This window comes from Ixodes scapularis, unplaced genomic scaffold (genome assembly GCF_016920785.2).
Source record: "Ixodes scapularis isolate PalLabHiFi unplaced genomic scaffold, ASM1692078v2 PGA_scaffold1__304_contigs__length_218370807, whole genome shotgun sequence".
Classification (NCBI taxonomy): Eukaryota; Metazoa; Arthropoda; class Arachnida; order Ixodida; family Ixodidae; genus Ixodes; species Ixodes scapularis.
Genome location: NW_024609846.1, coordinates 198175514 through 198180089, shown reverse-complemented (window position 1 = coordinate 198180089; position 4576 = coordinate 198175514). Strand labels below are relative to the sequence as shown.

General features: G+C 47.5%; 1 long non-coding RNA gene across 1 annotated transcript; it reads left to right on the top strand.

The window, feature by feature from the left end:
* Nucleotides 1-3068: 3068 nt before the first annotated feature.
* Nucleotides 3069-4080, top strand: LOC121835984. Its single transcript, XR_006077751.1, has 3 exons — nucleotides 3069-3150; nucleotides 3426-3547; nucleotides 3960-4080. It is a non-coding gene; the product is annotated as an uncharacterized LOC121835984 (long non-coding RNA).
* Nucleotides 4081-4576: the final 496 nt, after the last annotated feature.

Genomic DNA, 4576 nt, shown 5'->3' with positions numbered 1-4576 from the left:
GAGCCGCCACGGATTTACACGTTGTAGAATGTTTCACATGTTTACTAGAAGATGGCGCCACCGTTAAGCCCAATCATCATCATCGTTTACACGGTTGCGTCACTTTCACGATTCGCTAAAGTATGTCAAATTTGAGGTACGGTTTCACGGAACGGACCAGCTGCACCGTTCGTGATTTCGGAACCGTGTGCTTAAAAAACGACTCGCTAAAACTCCCTATAGTCTCAAGCGAAGAGAGAAGCTGCGTCATACCATGGCAGACGGAACTCACGTTTGCAAGTGAAATAAACGCTATCATCATCACCACTTCAGCTTAGCCTCGAACAGTACATTGTGGCAATGCTGCAGTGCCTTTTCTCTCAAATGCTTTCAAACCCGGGTGCCGCGCGCACTGCAAACCGGTTGCGACATTGCAACTCGCTGGCAAGTATGGCGTCGGAGATGGACGACAGCGTATTCGACATGGTGAAAGTTTGTTGGACAGTGAAATCATTGATTGAAAATTGAATACAACGGCCAATCTCCTGTTGTCATCTGCGGCCGTGGGTTGATAGAGATCGGGATATTTTTGGCTGTGGCGTTCTCCCCCATGTCGCAATGGTAAACGTGCACGAATTAGCAGAAAAGATCCATAACCCGTGCGGTGGTAATACATCCAAACTCTGCAAGTGTAAGTAGTTATAGCGCGCCATCAACTAGTTAAATTTGAAACCGCAAATATGTACCGCCCGGCGACTCGCCGGCTTTGGCAATTAGGTCTCTGCAGGCGCGACCGGGGATGCACCAGCTTTGGTAGCGAATGGACTAGCGAGCGTTGTACCTTCAGCCATTTTCCGAATTTTACTACACGGCAACGTTGCAAGAACAATCAGATGGGAAACTCACCGCTGAAACCTGGGCCCCTTGGCGTCCACCGAGACCGAGATAAATTCGACAATTTCGCCACTCTTAATCTTCTTTTTTTCTTCTTTTTTTACTGTGGTCACCTTCAGCTTGCATAAAGCATGTTAATGCGTAAGAACAAACAGAAAAAGCTTTTTTTCTTGTAAATTTTATTAGAGTTTAGTACCAAATGACGTGCGCGTGATCTTTTCTAATATCTTTAGCTTCAAGGTTTTTCAGCACAATTAATATTGTTTTTATACAACCTTGCCTCAGCGGTGATTTCTTTCAGGTAGAGCGTCCCGACCTTGGTGCATCGCATCCTAAGAGAGTGGTTTTATAGTAACGTTGGTACACGGTTTCCTAGGCAACATGGAGCTCGAAGCCGCGCAGGCCCATTCTCACCGGCGGTTGAGTCGCGTTTGTAGAAGAGTTTGCTTAAAGGGGTACGGAAACCAAATTCTAGAGCCCATCTCTTTGCTTGAACATAAAGAGGGTTAAAATAGGACTTCAGCGATACCAATATTCCGCAGGATAACGCGAGTAAACGAATTTTAAACTGAATAAAACAATAACCAAAAACCACCTCGTGGATGTCTGTGAAGCTTCGATATGGTGGCTAAAGGACTTGGTGTCCGGAGCGAGCTCCCCCTCCCATTGACAAGGGCGGGCCGTTTGAGGAAGACGTGGATAGGTGGCGCCACGACACCCTGGGATGCCGAGACGGACCCGTGCCCCCGTGCCGAAGCGGGAGTGAAGCCGGTGAAGCAAGACAGAGAAACAAAAGGACGCTTGGTGAGCGTGAGCATGAGCTGTAATTTGGCCGAGGAGTGATTAAGGACAGTGACTGAAGGCATGAAACAAATGAAATCACCGAGGTGAGCGAAATGGCGGACGGGGGAGCGCCGAAGCGGCCGCCGAGGAACAGGCACTGCTGTGTGCCTGGGTGCAAGACGGGTTACCGCTCGGCTGAGCGAAAGTGCGCGTTATTTTCGGTGCCCAAAGAGAGTGAACGGTTTCTTCTGTGGTCCCGAAGTATTCCCCGTGGGGACACACCACTGCAGCCCTCGTGGGCCGTTTGTGAACTGCATTTCGACGAAAGGTTCGTGCAACGTTTTTATGAGCCTCACGTCATCAAGGGAGAGATCGTGCAGCTGAAAAGAGAGCGGCCAGCACTAACGCAAGACGCGTACCCGACTGTATTTCCGAACCTGCCGTCATACCTGACGAAGAAGCTTCCCCGTAAACGTAAGGAACGTTCAGAGTTCTCCGATGTTCGTGCCAATGTCGGACGCGAGAAGCGTGCTCGTTGTGATGCCTCGCTTGCGAGCAGCCCGGAGGATATCGAAGAGGACGAAGGTAGCGCGACACACGAAAACAAAGTGAAGTGGTGTTCATCTACTCTGCCTTCAAATGCGTGGTCCTGGGCGGCTATGTTCGACAAATGTTTCGTTTCTCCTAAAAAGAAACGGAAGTGACGGAAGTGACGATAACGCGTCTGATTGGTTAGAGGCTCAAATGACGAAAGAGGGAACTTTCGTCATTTGAGCCTCTAACCTATCAGACGCGATATCGCCACTTTCGCCACTTCCGTTTCTGTTTAGAAGAAATGAAACATTTGTCGAACATAGCCCCCCAGGACAGCATTGGAAGATTGTGTGGCTTTTGCGGTATCTTCGCTGAACTCGACGGGGTCAGAACTCCGCAGCGAAAAGCTTCTGGTGGTGAAGACACAAACGGCAGAGCTACAAAACCATAAAGCACAGTGTCTGGTCTATGTAAAGGGAAAGAAGCTGAAAGAAGTCGACCTAGCAAGCATTGAAGACCTCAACCAAGAATTGGAAGCTGCTGACTCCATCCAGACCTGCTGTGGTGCCGGACTGCTCCACGAGTTCCTTCCCCTGGAGGTTCAACCCTCGGCTACAGTGAGGATTTGGGACAATCAACTGATCGCCCAAAAATGTGCGATGACTGTCCACTCTGCAGGTAATAGATATGGGCTGGTGTTTACAATGCGCGAACAGTAGTTCCTAATTTATCCTTGGTATCTTTTCAGGATTGTCATGCCTACACTGCAGGTATGTCAGGAAACTGCTACTCACACGGAAAAGTAAAGCAAAAAAGCGGACAAAGCATTCTACCCAGGCTGCAAAAATACTACAGAAGCGACTGAAGCGTAGGAGCAACACAGTCCATTCATTGCAACGTAGGGTTGAGGGTCTACTGAAGAAGGCTGCGAGCATAGAGGATACGATTCTTGAGGAAAAGGTGAGTATCACTCTTCTTTATCCCTGTGCAGGCACCATGAACCTGGGTATTGAATCCGATCCCCACAAACACGCTCTAATCCCTGTTCCTGTGTTTCATAGTTGAACATCTGTGTGGCTGCACTTTTAGTGCACATTTTAAAGGACGTCTGCTCCTCTCCACTTCATGTGTTTGCTGCTGTATGTCATCACCTTATTTGAAGTAGTGGACACAGTGGGCAATATTATTATTTAGTGCCTCTGTTAATTAAAAGCAAACATACCTAATACTTTCAGATCAAAGGTCTTCCCCGCAAGCAGCAGATGTGTGTGAGACACTGCCTTAAGGCCGCTCAACGAAAATCAACGAAGGGAATGATCTATGCTCAAGAGTGGATCTTGGAATGCATTATCATGAGGTAATAGATATGTTACATACTTGAACTGTCAATAAAGCTCTTAAATTACAGGTAGAAGGCTTATGGGTCTTCTCCAACCTTACGTGCCCTCACTGCCTTTGCATGTAAAAATGGTTGGAAACAGGAAGCAATATAAAATGTGTGGATCAGAGTTGGCACGTTTGCATTGTATAAATACTGTGTTACAAACTGCATTATAGTGGTTTAAGTTCATTGTGTCACGGACAGTACCAGAAAGCTTTATCGGATGGCATTTTATGGGGATGTACAAAGGCATGACGACCAATCTCGACCAGATCTGAGCTTCGTATGACAGCTTTTTTCGTGGTCCCGGCCACCACTATTTTTGTCCTATAATGAAGATACCTATTTTTCATACCTTGTTTTAATAGGCTTGCATACTTCATTCCAGGATGAAAAGTGCACGCCTGTACAGGCACCTACGTAGAAACAAGATCCTGCAACTCCCATCGCCATCAACTTTACAAAAATATGTCAAGGACTATAAAAGTGGATTTGGGTTTAACCCGAACACCTTCAAGGCCCTCAAAGAAAAGACGGCTGAAAAGGGCGAATTCCTGTGCCACGGAGGCCTTGTGGTAGATGAGATGAAGCTCTCTGAAAATATCTCCGTGCAGGCATGTGGAAGACTTGAGGGTTTTGTTGACCTTGGACAATTTTCTGCAAATGAGACAAGCACTACCCCAGCTGACCATGGCATGGTGATACTATTCCAGCCATTTGCCGAGAAGTGGACTCAAATTGTGGGTAAGGCACAATTGGGCAGGAGATCGAACTATAAGGGGCGCTCTGACCCGTTTGTTTTCCCCACGCTCGGTGTTTACTCAACACAAGGCCTGTGCACATGTCGACAGGCCTCATGGGAATATCCATGTCATCTTTTACAACAGAGCGCAGGGCACAGTTTAATGTAAAAAATACTAACAGTCGAGGAAGCGACGTTAAGTGCCGGATCTATCCTCAGAGAATGCGAGCTTGAACCATTCGGCTTTTGTGCTGAGCTGGGAC